General features: G+C 38.7%; 1 long non-coding RNA gene and 1 other non-coding gene across 2 annotated transcripts in view; one reads left to right on the forward strand and one right to left on the reverse strand.

The window, feature by feature from the left end:
• Positions 1-12,349, forward strand: part of LOC147378700 (uncharacterized) — a 30,495-nt gene extending 18,146 nt beyond the window's left edge. The window contains exon 2 of the long non-coding RNA XR_015148719.1: positions 11,944-12,349. This is a non-coding gene — a long non-coding RNA (uncharacterized LOC147378700). The remainder of the gene's footprint in view (positions 1-11,943) is intronic.
• Positions 4,913-5,046, reverse strand: LOC147378701 (small nucleolar RNA SNORA43). Its single transcript, XR_015153915.1, has one exon. It is a non-coding gene; the product is annotated as a small nucleolar RNA SNORA43 (small nucleolar RNA).
• Positions 12,350-16,759: the final 4,410 nt, after the last annotated feature.

A 16,759-nucleotide genomic window follows, 5' to 3' on the forward strand; every position in this document is an offset into this window, starting at 1 on the left:
ATTTTGTTTTGTATTTTGAGGATGATAGGTATTTGAGTACAGTTTTTCTTTTTCCTTGGTAACTTTTAATAGAATGCTGTTCACAGGTTTTCTATTTTTCATTTTCTAAGAAGAGCATGGCAACCCACTCCAGTATTCTTGCATGGAGAATCCCATGGACATGGATCCTAATGGGCTACAGTCCATGGGGTTGCAAAGACTTGGATATGACTGAGTGACTAACACTGTCACTGACTTTCAGTTTCAAGTACCATCTTGACTTTGCAGAAAATCCTAAGCTGATTTATGGATTTTATCGTTCATACTCGGCTTGGCTTTCAAGGTGAGAAGTCAGCATTTGTTGAAAATCAGAGATGACTTCTGATGATGAAAAATAAGTCTATAGTATTACCTGAAACTTGCTTATTACAGTCACATATGTATTTGAAACACAGTGAGAAGATATTTCATGTGGGGAACACAAATATAAGAGAACACCTTTATTCTTGTTTTAGAAGACAACAGCAAACAATATTTTTGGTGTTTCAAGGTCTCTACTATTACTTTTTACAATAATATAAATCTTAAATTCAGAAAAATATTTTGGTTAAAACCATGAGGAAAAATCTTATTAAAGTTTATTTTGTGTTTGGCTATCACAATATGATTATCATCATTATCCAGGCTTTTGTATAAAATACCAGAAAATTGTGATGAGGTAAAAGCTTAAACATTTTGAGGCCAGAAATATGAATTAGGCAACTTCTTTCTAGAAAATGACAGCAAAAACTAGTTCAAGTTTGCAAAATATTGATATTCACATGATATTTGAATAGAAGGTCTCAGATTACACTTAAAATATCATATTCTTATATGTTACATAATCAAGTATCAGTTCACTTCAGTTCAGTTCAGTCACTCAGTCGTGTCTGACTCTTTGCGACCCCATGAATCGCAGCACGCCAGGCCTCCCTGTCCATCACCAGCTCCCGGAGTTCACTGAGACTCATGTCCATCGAGTCAGTGATGCCATCCAGCCATCTCATCCTCTGTCATCCCCTTCTCCTCCTGCCCTCAATCCCCTCCAGCATCAGAGTCTTTTCCAATGAGTCAACTCTTCGCATGAGGTGGCCAAAGTACTGGAGTTTCAGCTTTAGCATCATTACTTCCAAGAAATCCCAGGGCTGATCTGCTTCAGAATGGACTGGATGGACCTCCTTGCAGTCCAAGGGACTCTCAAGAGTCTTCTCCAACTCCACAGTTTAAAAGCATCAATTCTTCAGTGCTCAGCCTTCTTCACAGTCCAACTCTCACATCCATACATGACCAACAGGAAAAACCGTAGCCTTGACTAGACGAACCTTTGTTGGCACAGTAATGTCTCTGCTTTTGAATATGCTATCTAGATTGGTCATAACTTTCCTTCCTAGGAGTAAGCGTCTTTTAATTTCATGGCTGCAGTCACCATCTGCAGTGATTTTGGAGCCCCCCAAAATAAAGTCTGACACTGTTTCCACTGTTTCTCCATCTACTTCCCATGAAGTGATGGGACTTGATGCCATGATCTTCGTTTTCTGAATGTTGAGCTTTAAGCCAAATTTTTCACTCTCCACTTTCACTTTCATCAAGAGGCTTTTTAATTCCTCTTCACTTTCTGCCATAAGGGTGGTGTCATCTTCATATCTGAGGTTATCGATATTTCTCCCGGCAATCTTGATTCCAGCTTGTGCTTCTTCCAGTCCAGCATTTCTCATGATGTACTCTGCATAGAAGTTCAATAAGCAGGGTGGCAATATACAGCCTTGATGTACTCCTTTTACTATTTGGAACCAGTCTGTTGTTCCATGTCCAGTTCTAACTGTTGCTTCTTGACCTGCATACAGATTTCTCAAGAGGCAGGTTAGGTATTCCCATCTCTTTCAGAATTTTCCACAGTTGATTGTGATCCACACAGTCAAAGGCGTTGGCATAGTCAATAAAGCAGAAATAGATGTTTTTCTGGAACTCTCTTGCTTTTTCCATGATCCAGCCGATGTTGACAATTTGAACTTCTGCATAGAAGTTCAATAAGCATGGTGACAATATACAGCCTTGATGTACTCCTTTTACTATTTGGAACCAGTCTGTTGTTCCATGTCCAGTTCTAACTGTTGCTTCTTGACCTGCATACAGATTTCTCAAGAGGCAGGTTTGGTATTCCCATCTCTTTCAGAATTTTCCACAGTTGATTGTGATCCACACAGTCAAAGGCTTTGGCATAGTCAATAAAGCAGAAATAGATGTTTTTCTGGAACTCTTTTGCCTTTTTGATGATCCAGTGGATGTTGGCAATTTGATCTCTGGTTCTTCTGCCTTTTCTAAAACCAGCTTGAACATCAGGAAGTTCACGGTTCATGTATTGCTGAAGCCTGGCTTGGAGAATTTTGAGCATTACTTTACTAGCGTGTGAGATGAGTATAACTGTGCAGTAGTTTGAGCATTCTTTGGCATTGCCTTTCTTTGGGATTGGAATGAAAACTGACCTTTTGCAGTCCTGTGGCCACTGCTGAGTTTTCCAAATTTGCTGGCATATTGAGTGCATCACTCTCACAGCATCATCTTCCAGGAGTAGAAATAGCTCAACTGGAATTCCATCACTTCCACTATCTTTGTTCATAGTGATGCTTTCTAAGGCCCACTTGACTTCACATTCCAGGATGTATTGCTCTAGATGAGTGATCACACCATTGTGATTATCTGGGTCGTGAAGATCTTTTTTTGTACAGTTCTTCTGTGTATTCTTGCCACCTCTTCTTATTCTGATAGATAGAGTGTCTGATGAACTATGGAATGAGGTTTGTGACATTGTACAGGAGATAGGGATCAAGACCATCCGCATGGAAAAGAAATGCAAAAAGCAAAATGGCTGTCTGGAGAGGCCTTACAAATAGCTGTGAAAAGAAGAGAAGCGTAAAGCAAAGGAGAAAAGGAAAGATATAAGCATCTGAATGCAGAGTTCCAAAGAATAGCAAGAAGAGATAAGAAAGGCTTCCTCAGCGATCAATGCAAAGAAATAGAGGAAAACAACAGAATGGGAAAGACTAGAGATCTCTTCAAGAAAATTAGAGATACCAAGGGTACATTTCATGCAAAGATGGGCTCGATAAAGGACAGAAATGGTATGGACCTGACAGAAGCAGAAGATATTAAGAAGAGGTAATCAAGTATACCTCTGATCTTGGGAAAATAAATAAAGTTTTAGAAAAAGGAAAATCACTGATAATAGCTTATAAGATGCATACTATTTTACAAGACAGTCATTTAAGTAAAATCTGAAAGGTTTAAACTAATATCCTCATTAGTGTGGAGCTGGCACTTGGTGGATAATTCAGGTGGAGGTACAAAGAAGTAATATTCTGGCTGAAGATGTTCCCTGGGGTGTATGGTTCCAATCCAGGTATTAGTTCAGTATCAGAGATGATACAGAAATACTAACAGATAGCTAGCTAGGTAGGTATATAAGAAAAGACATTCTAAGAGTATTCAGTATTAAGTGACATAGCAGAAGAGTTGTTGCTTATCTACAGATTGTTCTTTCTGCTTCTGAACTTGAAGTCAAGAATTGTACTTAGTTTTAAATGTGTGCAGTAGTTTAAGTCAGGGTGCTACTATAAGAAGAAGTAGAATGTTGTCATTGTTGTTCAGTTGCCCCATCATGTCCAATTCTTTGCAACCCCATGGACTGCAGTACACCATACCTCCCTGTCCCTCACCATCTCCTGAAGTTTCCCAAGTTCATGTCCATTGCATCAGTGATGCTATCCAGCCATCTCATCCTATGATGCCCTCTTCTCCTTCAGCGCTCAATCTTTCCCAGCATCAGAGACTTTTCCAATGAGTCATCTATTTGCATCAGATGACCAAAATACTGGAGCTTCAGCTTCAGCATCAGTCCTTCCAGTGAGTATTCAGGGTTGATTTCCCTTAAGATTCACTGATTGAAGCTCCTTGCTTTCCAAGGGACTGTCAGGAGTCTTCTCCAACACCACAGTTCAAAGGCATCAATTCTTTGGCATTCTGCCTTCTTTAAGATCCAGCTATCACAACCTTATGTGACCACTGGGAAGACCATAGCCTTGACTATAGGGACCTTTGCCAGCAAAGTAATGTCTCTGCTTTTCAACACGCTGTCTAGGTTTGTCACTGCTTTCCTGCCAAGAAGTAATTGTCTTCTGATTTCATGGCTGCAGTCATCATCCATAGTGGTTTTAGAGACCAAGAAGTAGAAATCTGTCACTACTTCCACCTTTTCCCCTTCTATTTGCCATGAAATAATGGAGTCAAATGCCATGATCTTAGCTTTTAATATTTAATTTTAAGCAGTCTCTTTCACTCTCCTCCTTCACCCTCATTAAGAAGCTCTTTAGTTCCTCTTCACTTTCTGCCATTAAAAATAGAATACTGGGCAAGTGTTTAAAATAGGGTCTCCTGGACAAAAAGATGGGAACTGAATTATTGGAACTCAGGTGTATTTCTTTTTTTTTTTTTTTTGAGGGGGGAATCTAATCAATGATTCCTCCCAAACTGTATTTTTCTGTAGCACTGTTTGTCAACCTTGGCCGGATCCTTTGGCCTTCCTTCCAGAGTGACTCCTTGTCTCAAGGCCCTCAGGGCATAAGCATTTCTGGGTCAGGTGGCTTTGGGCCCAGAGGCCCCAGAGGGTCCTGATACTTGCCCAGCAGCCCTCAGCCAGAGATGCATGTCATTCTTGCCCAAGGATTCCTAACAAATCCTTGCCACACAGATCTATAGAACAATCATTTGCAGTGGGAGACCCTCTCCTGGTGAATCCCACTGTACCCAAACTTGCCACGTGCTTGTCCCCTCACGTAATTTTCCCAAGCCTTATCTTCTGTGCACAAGGGAACAAGGTGCTCCCTCAGGCAACCCTCAGTGAAGTCTGGCTATAAACCATCCTTAGTGCCCACTATTCTGAGCACTGAGTGTAGAAATAACTGCTTCATCTCTGCCCCAACATCCTGAGTTCAGCAGGGCAGCTGCACCCATGGTGCCAGCAAGTCCAACATCTGTAGGGCAGCTGTGTTTCTATTATGTGAGATCAAATTAGAACTGGAAATATCAATTGACTTGATGAATCATCAACTAAACTAAATTTTCTCTTTTAAAAGACATACTAAATCTAAAGCCTGGAGCATGGCTGAGTGGGGATCAAATATCTTCAGCTATGGATAGAGGAAAGATGTGGGGGTCAGGGTACCTGAAAGGATTCTCATACATGTTTTTTTAAAAATAAAATTACATTTAAACCTTGCATGAAAACACTAGAAGAGAAAACTAAACCAAACCTAACCAACGTAATAAGTCAGACCTCACTGACTGCATGCTTTGAAAGAGATCTGCGATCCTGACAAATTTCCATTTACCCCTAACTAAGTTAAACACTTTGCTAAACAAAAAATATTCATTTCCTTTAAAAATTTTGAGCTTTGTGGTAGGTAATTTCTGGTGTATTAGATAGAATTTCTGTTTGCATGTTAGCTGTGAAGATTAAAATGATACAGGGAACAATTACAGAATAAACTAACATAACATAGTAGATTTTTTGTCATTTGTCTGTATATAAAGCATTAGTTCCTGAACTGGGTTTAGTATGAATGATTGTATTTATAAGGTAGCATGTATATGCAATCATACACACATACACACCAACACACATATGGAGACAATAGCCATTTGTGGAGTTAAACAATAGCTTTTATTCTAAGAGTTGCAACTTAATTTATTTCACTTGGGTCAAGGGAATTAAGTGTTCTGAGAAATGAGTTCTGTAGTTTGGTGATATTTAATTATTTTTTAACAAGAAATAAATGCTATAGAAGAAGTGTAGGAAACAGGTATAGACCATTACACCAAATGTGAAAAAAGTAACAAAGAATTTCGAAGGTCAAAAGACTGTGAGTATAATTTTCAAGAGGAAATGACAAGGACTAATGGTCGCAAAGATCATAAGTCCCTCCGTCCCTCATTCAGCACCCTAAAATTACCTAGGAAACCCCTTTCTAAGGAGACAAAAGCCATATATTGTTTGGCAAAGAGAGAAAGTGCAGCATATTGAGAGTCTTTTCTTTCTTTACTCTGTGATGAACTCCTTTTCCAAGATTTTCTGTCATACCATCTCCTGAGTCAGCCTCTGGAGCTCAAATGAAGAGAAGCAGCTGCATTAGGGCTGCCACCCTGAAAGGTGAATAGGCTGCCATCTTCAATATTGTTTCCACTAACTTATGTAGCTGAGTGCCAAGATCCATGGGCTTTGTCATTGCATGATAGGATTATATACTGCCATAGAGAGACTCATAATGATGGTGCACTGTAATCTCTTCAAGATTAGGTTTCTGTCAAGACCATATTTCTTATAAAATTGGCCTGAAGAATTATAGTCCACTAAGTTCTAGATAAAGTAATAATTAATTATAGCCAGTAGAGTGTATAGAAAAGTGACAGCATTATTGCTGAATACACACAAAAAAGGGAACTTATTTAATTAGATGACAGGAGAAGAAATCATGTTTAGAATTTTAATGAGAACTACGATTGAAAACTTTTGGCCTTTGGCCACCTCAGGTAAAGGCAAAACTTAAAGTGATTTTTAGAGATGAAAGCAGAATTCAGTAATGATATAAAAGGTATTGAAAGAAGAGAAAAGGACTCATATCTCTAAATGAGATATGCTGTATTAAAAAAAATTTTTTTTTCCTTCCTTTTTTATTTTGAGTTGGTAAAAAAGATGTCTCCATGATTGCATTGATTCTGTTATTGCAAAAGCATGCTAAGAATTATGCCTGGAGCTAGATTCCTTGATCATTTACTAGACAGTATAGAGGTCAACGGTTTGTGCATGTGAATGCCAAGTCACTTCAGCATGTCTGACTTTCTGTGAACCCACGGACTGCAGCCCAGCAGGCTCCTCTGTCCGTGGGATTCTCCAGGCAAGAATACTGGAATAGGTTGCCATGGCCTCCTCCAGGGGATCCTCCTGACCCAGGGATCTAATCCATGTCTCTTAAACCTCCTGCATTGACAGATGGGTTCTTTACCACTAGCACCACCTGTGAAGCCCATCAATGGCTTAGGTTATGCTGAATAAGCAACTACCCTCCCCTTCCCCCATTTTTATTTTATTAAGTTAAGTTTACTTTATTAAGTTAAATGTAAAGTTTTTTCTCTTTGTTATTAGTGCAAGTTCACCACGGGTTTGAGCAACCTGCCAGGTAAGCTTTCCTGCATAGTCAGTAATCAGGCTTTCACATTTCTGGCTCTAACATCTCATGTGAGGTCAGGTGGGTATTTCCATTTGGAAATAATGTGTGCCACATATGGTTATATTTCCTGGTGAGTCACAGGTCCACACCTAACATCTTAGAAGAGGGGAAGAATAGCCGTTCTGTTACTAAGAGGAAGAGATTTGAATCAAGCACTAGGGAACAGTTTTAGTGCTCACGCTGGGTGTTTACTGGATGGTGTTAGTGATCTCCACATAAAGGAGATGACTGTTGCTCACAGCAGGCATTTGAATCCTCTCCCTTGAAAGAGAGGATAACCCCAAGATTCTCCATTCATTTCCTCAGATACCTACATAGGAGAGTTAAGAACTCTAGTTTCCCACAGGACATAATATAGACTACTTATTTTCAAAACTCTTGAATTAGAAAAAGCTTAAAATAAAATCACAGGAAGCCACCACAAAGATTTACTATCTTGCATATAGAAAAGTAAATAGAAAATTGTTATAAAGAACTACTTAAAATTAGTAAATCTATTACTCTTTTAGATACTATATCAATTTGTAAGCAAGGTTATTCTAAAGTAACAACCCCCAATCCCCAAGTTCTCAACAATTTAAGACAAAATTTATTTTTTTAACTTTTTTAATCTTTAATTTCTTTTGACAATGTTTTATAGTTTAAACGCTGTAATCTTTTAACTTTTTTGGTTAAATTTACTGCTAAGTTTGTCTTTCATTCTTTTGGATGCATTCAAACCAAAAGTTTATTTTTTATTTATTAAAAAAAATTTCTTTCTTTATTTTTAATTGAAAGATAATCCCAATAATGTGTTGGTTTCTGCCATACATCAACATGGATCAGCCATAGGTATATATATGTTCCCTCCCCCTTGAACCTCCAACCCACCTCCCACCCCATCCCTACCCTCTTTTGAAGATTTGGAACAACAGACTGGTTCCAAATAGGAAAAGGAGTACATCAAGGCTATATATTGCCACCCTGCTTATTTAACTTATAAGCAGAGTACATCATGAGAAATGCTGGGCTGGAGGAAGCACAAGCTGGAATCAAGGTTGCTGGGAGAAATATCAATAACCTCAGATATGCAGATGACACTACCATTATGGCAGAAAGTGAAGAGGAACTAAAAAGCCTCTTGATGAAAGTGAAAGAGGAGAGTGAAAAAGTTGGCTTAAAGCTCAACATTCAAAAAACTAAGATCATGGCATCTGGTCCCATCACTTCATGGCAAATAGATGGGGAAACAGTGGAAACAGTGTCAGACTTAATTTGGGGGGCTCCAAAATCACTGCAGATGATGATTGCAGCCATGAAATTAAAAGGTGCTTACTCCTTGGAAGGAAAGTTATGACCAACCGAGATAGCATATTAAAAAGCAGAGACATTACTTTGTCAACAAAAGTCTTTCTAGTCAAGGCTATGGTTTTTCCAGTGGTCATGTATGGATGTGAGAGTTGGACTATAAAGAAGGCTGAGCACTGAAGAATTGATGCTTTTGAAATATGGTGTTGGAGAAGACTGTTAAGAGTCCCTTAGACTGCAAGGAGATCCAACCAATCCATTCTAATGGAGATCAGTCCTGGGTGTTTATTGGAAGGACTGATGTTGAAGCTGAAACTCCAATACTTTGGCCACCTGATGTGAAGAGCTGACTCATTTGAAAAGACCATGATGCTGGGAAAGATTGAGGGCATGAGAAGGGGACGACAGAGAATGAGATGGTTGGATGGCATCACCGACTCAATGGACATGGATTTGGGTGGACTCTGGGAGTTGGTGATGGACAGGGAGGGCTGACATGCTGCAGTTTATAGGGTCGTAAAGAGTCGGACATGACTGAGAGACTGAACTGTACTGAATTGAACTATGAAGAAACCTTAGTAGTTTGGGGAAAAAAAAAAAAACAAACCACAAATTTGTAAAACATAAAGTTATATACTCTCATAGCTTCATTAAATTAATATTTGGTAAGCAGAGCTCTGGAGTGTCAGATGGTTTGACAAAAGACCACAAGGTGATTGAAATAGCAAATTGTTCACAGGTCCTAGAGAGAGTACACCTTATGCCTCCAGGGGTCACACAGCGAGATTTAAGGAGGATGCAGACAGAGAGCGTGGCAGGACCTGGGGCATATGCCTTTGTTATGATCTGCAGGTAGAGTGTTTTGGGGTTCCTGGGTTAAAGCTAGATTGGTCAGTTAATAACCAAGAGAGTCGGGTTTGGGAAGATCTCTGAGCAGCCCAAGGGAAAGGCCCTGGAAGGCAGAGAAACTATTTATCATCAAAGCTGTTGGGGAAGTCATACTAGAAATATATATTTACTTATGACTCTCTGGTTTTATTTAGGGCTTACACTTGCATGAGAAACTAATGATGGCTTATGACCCCCGAGGTTCTCTTGACACAAAATGGATGCTAAAGCAGCAGTACCATGTAGTAGCTTAGCTAAATTCTCAACAAGTGCTTAATTCTTCTCCTTCCCATTCTATTCACTGATTATAACAGTTTTTTATTTTCTTGGCAAAAATAATTTGTAAATCAAACCCTTCATATAAAAGCTTAGGCATTTTAGATTCATTTTAGGATTATGTATTTGCTTAGTCAGAAAATTCTTTATTTGCCAGTTAACAATTTTTTCATGTGCTCTTTCCTTTTAATAAGCATTTGCTTTTAAGTGCTGATCATTGCAGCATGAATAGAAGTAGTTATTTTCTGAGAAAATGGATATGAAGCAGGTATTGACTTTTGTGGCAGTGAACATAGAGATTTATTGACTGGAAGATAAGGTCAATACTTGCCTTGAGGGACAATAAATCTAGATGTTCAACAAAATATAAAGTCAATATTTGTATTAATACCTATGCTTTGAATACCTGTCTAAAATCCCTGGAAATTTCTCTATATAATACTGGAATTTCTTGATCTTTGAAAAGTGTGCCATTGTAAATAGACCTTGAAAAGCTATCACAAAGTTTGAAACTAAGATCAAAATAAACCAGTGCAGATATCAAAAGTAGAATGCATGAATTTTGCAGTCTCTTTTGCAAGAGTGTTTTCTTTAAAATGTGTAAACTTTATCAACTACTTGATTCATCAAAGTGTGAAATTTGTTTAGTTAACAGCATTTCACTGAAGTACAATTTTAATAGATACAAAGCATATATGACAGACCTAGAACTCTAATGTTCATAAATAAAATATTGTCAACTACTTTTGTTTCTTAAGACTTCAAGGGCATTCTTTGCAAATAAATCACTGGATTTTAAGTACAGTACAGCGCTCATAATGTTATTACATTGCTTGTTCCCTTAGGTGCAGCCATTTTATTATTATAGCCCCTTGACTGATTAGAGTGCTTCCTCCATTAAGAAATACCTGTTACATATAGACTTCATAGTATTGATTTCAGAGGCAAACTTTCTAGAAAGTACTTGCAATCATCAAAACAAAACTAGGTATCTTCCACGAGGTACCCTCCCTATCATCTTTCTAGCAGTGGCTTGTCTACCTTCCAAATCCCCTGGACTAATCACTGCAGGGTTTATTGACATTTTTCTGTCAGTATGTTCCACTTTTAATTTACAGTGAATGAGCCCATGCACTTTAATCCTCTTCACCTGCCATTGAAATAGCCAGCACTTATTATAATAGTAACAAAATAAAATTGCAATCTAGCATTAGAAACAAGGCAAGGAAACTCAAAATAACAGGGACTGAAGACAAAGTGAGGCCATGGACAATTAGCAGGAGCAAACGTTGAACCTGCAAATGCTTTTGAAAAATACACTGCTGCCACGGTCCATAAGGGATAAGATTTCTGTGGGAGCAGCACTCCTCACGGAGGATGTGCCGAGTAAGGTGAAGACACTGCTCCAAAAGGCTTCTGAGGTGGGTGGCCATGCTGGCTCATGAAAGTTGATCCCAGCCAACTTTCAGAAAAATGATTTAGTATAGCAGCCAGGCTCTGCTCTTACTACTTGCTGTAGCAACTGGACCTGCTATCTTGCAGATTACAGTTCTAAAAATGAAAAAAAAAAAACTGTTCTCCTTAAATCTGTGTCTGATTGTTCTTTCAGATAATGTTCATGTTTTATTTTGACATCCCAAAGCAGAAATGCATTGATCACCCTCCGTTGTAGCAAAGTAAGAAAAAATTTTGTACATTTGAGGCTCAAAAGATGAAACAAAAGTTAAGGTTCTAAATTATCACTGAAATCATCTCTAACTTCATAAATGCTACTTGAGAGGTATTAATTCCATCTGTGAAAGGGGAACAGAAAATATTGCTTTTAGATGGAGAAACAGATTTCTGGATTTAAAACCTCTCCACTATCACCACTGCTCTGAATTCTGTAATTTATATGTGAGAAACTAAAAACAAGTTACTTAGAACTGTTAAGGGTAAAATGGCAAGTGAAAATGCCAGCTTAGTGCAATGAGCAGGAAATATCAGTGGCATTATAACCTTCAGATAAAATGACATTCAAGGGCAAAAACATTAAATGGGGCAAAGATAACAGTGGTGATCAACCCAGAGTTCACAGTTCCATCATTATAATCACTCATTTGCTCATACCCTCAATTCTTTGTCCCTTTTTTCTCGCTTTGTTATTTGGAATTAACTTCAACCCTGGTTAAATTCAACTACTTACCTTTTCCAGATCCGAAAACTTGCTGCAGAATATGGCTAGAGAAAAGTCACCTGAAAATATTGTCTGATCTCCTGTTAATTGATAACCATAGACATCAAGGCAGCTCCTAACAATGCCATGGAATGACCTGCTTTCGCTGATGACCTCATTTCTTATTTTGCTATGAACAAAGAAGCAATTAGGAGAGAATTTCTACAACAAGTATGGTGACTTTTCTGTTTGATTCTATGCTCATATACTCTGCAGGCCCTCCTATTTTTGTGGAGTTACTATATATGATCCTATGTGAAATAGTGATCCCTCCAGTTAAGCTTATTTGTAATTCTAGAGTTTAAAGAACACCAGTGGAGAAATATATATTTGAGAGTTGTCAACATATAAATGGTATTTGAAATTATAAAATAATAATGATATAGTGGTTGATTTAGTCATTAAGTCGTGTCTGACTCTTGTGACCCCATGGACTGTAGCCTGTCAGGCTCCTCTGTCCATGGGATTTCCCAGGCAAGAATACTGGAGTGGGTTTCCATTCCCTTCTCCAGGGGATTTTCCTGACCCAGGGATTAAGCCCACATCCCCTGCATTGGCAGGTGGTTTCTTTACTGTTGAGCCACTGGGAAAGCCCAAGGAATAAAAACAGACCCTAGTAAATTGATAATTGGTGATATTGAAGAAAAGCATATTAGTGGAGTAAAGGAAAACAAAGTGAAGTAGGTTCAAAATAGAATGGAGGGTGAAAAGTTGGAGGCAATGAATGTTTTAGTCTGCTCAGGCTGCCATAATAAAATACCATAGACTAGGTGTTTTCCTCAACAGAAATTTAGGTTTTCAGTTTCAGAGGTTACAAGTCAAGGCCAAAGTTTGAACCAGTTAGGTTTCTGGTGAGAACTTTCATCTTGCCTTGTAGACTACCACTTTCTTGCTATGTCTTCATGTGGCCTTTCCTTGGTGTGTGTGTGCATCTGCATGGGAGAGAAGTAGAAGAGAGGGAAAAAGCAAGCTGTCTGGTGACTCTTCTAAGAACATTGATTGCATTGGATTAGGACTCCTCTTTTATAATCCCACTTAGCCTTAATTGCCTCCTAAATGCCAATGTCCAAATACAGTCACTTTGGGTTTTAGAACTTCAACATATGAACTTTGGGGAGGAGACATGATATAGTCTGTAGTAATGACCACAGACAACTTTGTATTACGTTGACAACTCTATGCAGAGAATAAATTATAGAGGATGAAAGTTAATGCAAGGAGGAGGCTATTAATTGTGGTATGGGGTCATATAGTTGAATGTGGTTGGGTGTTAGCCCTGGAAATGGACTCTAGATGGAATATATGTTTTGGAGACTGGGAAAAAAACATGTAAGACTACATATAGTATGGTGAGTGGCAGGTTATACTTTACAAATACAGTCCCATCTTTTCCCATTATACATACTCTTTTGCAATGTGCCCTTGCCACTACCCCATCAAGGAGTGGAGTCTGTTCTGTACTGCTTTATATCTGGGTTTTCACTGTGACTGCTTCTGTTTAGAGAATATGGCAGAACTGAGGCTGTACAAGCTCTAGGAATAGCCCTTAAATGGCCTGTCAACTTTGACTTCCTGCTGCTTGAAAGCCAGCTACTATAGAAGGGCATGGTTCTCTGAGAAAAGCACGCTGCTGCATGAAGTAGCCTTGGAGGACGAAAAATCACAGGGTGAGATTTGGAGGTGGAGTCTTGTGGAAAGGAGGAGAGAGGCCAAACAGCTCCATGGCATCAGACATGAAATAAAGAAACCATTCTGGATAATTTAGTGCTGTCAAGTCTCAGGTGACTCTAGTCCCAGCTACTGTCTGGCCACACACACAAAATACACCACATGCACCTTGCTCAGTTCAGCCTAGTCAACCTACAGAACACTGAGGAGATCAATTACTTTGGGGTGGTTTGTCACACATTACTAGGTACCTGAAATGGGAGTGGGTGGTGGTAAACGGATGTAAAATCCAAGAGCGTATCTCTGTTTGTATGTTAGGGACTGGGAAATAGTGCTGGTGGTATCTGAGAAGGAAAATTGTGAAACAAATTCAAAGGTGAAAACCAAGAGTTCTATTTTGACTTCTTTAAGACTGAAATCACTATTACATATCTCTGTCAAGTACATGGATAAAAGGAAAGAGTGGTAAACTGTGTCAAAAGTTTCTGAAAAGTTGATGAGAAAATAATAGTACCTGTTGGATCGATCAATACGAACATTACTGAACTTTGTATAGGTTTCTTTCTCCCCATCCCTGCAATCTCTACACTAATCCAATATCTCATATCTCTCAGTATCTCATATCAAGAGTAGCTCTGTCTCCCATTCTCAGCTCACTCTTATTACTTCTAAATTATTTTTTTTCCAAAATTACTTTCATCATTTCACACTAGTGCTATAAAATTTGTCATTTTTATGTAAGATAAAGTTCTTTATCTTTATTAGTAAATAGCACCAAAATATATATTTATTCTATCTACCCACTTTATCTACTATATTATGGGAACATGTCTCTGATCATGGTAGTATTCTCCTAATTCTGTAACTAAATGCCACCTGTTCCTTTTGTCTCAAGTGCCCATCTCTTATTTTTGTCTATCCAGACCCTTTACTTTTGGGACAAAGGCCTTTTTCATGGTGTCTTTTACATTTTTCTGGAAAAATCATTTTAAATTATAGTGTAAAATCTATAGTGGATCATGAAGTCAATTTTCTGTGTCCTGCCTACATTTTAAAAAATCAAACAAACAGGAAAGAAAACATAATTTAGTGAAGATTAATTCATTAAATTCATTGGTTCATTAAATTTTTGTTTCAGGTTGTATGTGTTTGTGTGTGGGGGTGTGTGTGTGTCTTTGTTCTTAAATATGGTTGTGTTATGTCTATATGATCAGGAAATAAAATGTTTTATTGTGAGGCCACATTAAAAAAATTTAAAAGCCACTTATCTGGAGCATATAACTCTCTTACCTAATCTCCTATTTGGCCTTTTAAAATCTAGTTCATTTAAATAGTGTCTAAGATGCTGAACATTGAATTGTTTAATTATTTTAAATATATATTCCTGGAAAATATTTACTCATTTGTCCATTTCTCACTGAAAACGTGCATGTATTGCCTGTTATGAGTCATCTTTTGTGCTTTTCTCTGGGTCTACAGTGCAATGTTTGATAGACCCTTACTCATGAGGCTTATATAGGGAAAGACATTGTAAGGCCATCAGACAAGGTCATCATTGATAAGAATTAGATGAAGAAGACAGATAGGGGACTTTCAGTTCAGTTCAGTTCAATTGCTCAGTCGTGTCTGACACTTTGTAACCCCATGAATTGCAGCGCGCCAGGCCTCCCTGTCCATCACCAATTCCTGGAGTTCACTCAAACTCATGTCCTTCGAGTCAGTGATGCCATCTCATCCTCTCATTTCATCCTCTGTCATCCCCTTCTCCTGCCCCCAATCCCTCCCAGCTTTAGGGTCTTTTCCAACGAGTCAACTCTTTGCATAAGGTGGCCAAAGTATTGGAGTTTCAGCTTTAGTATCAGTCCTTCCAATGAACACCCAGGACTGATCTCCTTTAGAATGGACTTCAGAGCATCTAAAATCTTGGGGAAACTTGGGCTTACCTGGAAAAGTGGTGTTAGATCTGACTTCTGAAAAATAATTACAACTTGCATATGCAGAAGAAGTGAACTGGGAAAGAACATTAAAAGAAGAAGAAATATATTATTTGAGACCCTGAGGTAGAGAGAATAGCTAATTAGAGGAATTGAAAGAAGAGTCCTTTGACTGGAGCAAAGTGAATGAGGAAAGATTGACAGTGAGGCTAAAAAAGCAGAAACAGAGAAAATCATCCCTAATATCCTCATAAGTTGCATAGTTTTCCCTGTTTAATCTAAAAGCAATGAGAAACCTCTAAAGCATTTCAGTCTGAGGAGTAACATGATTGACTCTGTGTATTTGATAAATATAGTATGTGAAGAATGTATTAGAGGGGAGTAATAGTGGTCCTGAGACCTAAGGCAGGAGGCTGATGCTCTCAGTTCAGCTCAGTTAAGTTGCTCAGTCGTGTCTGACTCTTTGCAACTCCATGAATTGCAGCACGCCAGGCCTCCCTGTACATCACTAACTCCCGGAGTTTACTCAAACTCATGTCCATCGAGTTGGTGATGCCATCCAGCCATCTCATCCTCTGTCGTCCTCTTCTCCTCCTGCCCCTAATCCCTCCCGGGATCAGAATTTTTCCAGTGAGTCAACTCTTCACATGAAGTGGCCAAGTTATTGGAGTTTCAGCTTCAACATCAGTCCTTCCAAAGAACACCCAGGACTGATCTCTTTAGAATGGACTGGTTGGATCTCCTTGCAGTCTAAGGGACTCTCACGAGTCTTCTCCAACACCACAGTTCAAAAGCATCAATTTTTTGGTGCTCAGCTTTCTTCACAGTCCAACTTTCACATTCATATACGACCACTGGAAAAAACCATAGCCTTGACTAGATGGACCTTTGTTGGCAAAATAATGTCTCTGCTTTTGAATATGCTATCTAGGTTGGTCATAACTTTCCTTCCAATGAGTAAGCGTCTTTTAATTTCATGGCTGGAATCACCATCTACAGTGATTTTGGAGCCTCAGAAAATAAAGTCTGACACTGTTTCCACTGTTTCCCCATCTATTTCCCATGAAGTGATGGGACCAGATGCCATGATCTTTGTTTTCTGAATGTTGAGCTTTAAGACAACTTTTTCACTCTCCTCTTTCACTTTCATCAAGAGGCTTTTTAGTTCCTCTTCACTTTCTGCCATAAGGGTG

The sequence above is a fragment of the Bos grunniens genome, chromosome 2, assembly GCF_055505025.1.
Source record: "Bos grunniens cultivar Pamir isolate PY7600 chromosome 2, Bosgru_T2T1.0, whole genome shotgun sequence".
Lineage (NCBI taxonomy): Eukaryota > Metazoa > Chordata > Mammalia > Artiodactyla > Bovidae > Bos > Bos grunniens.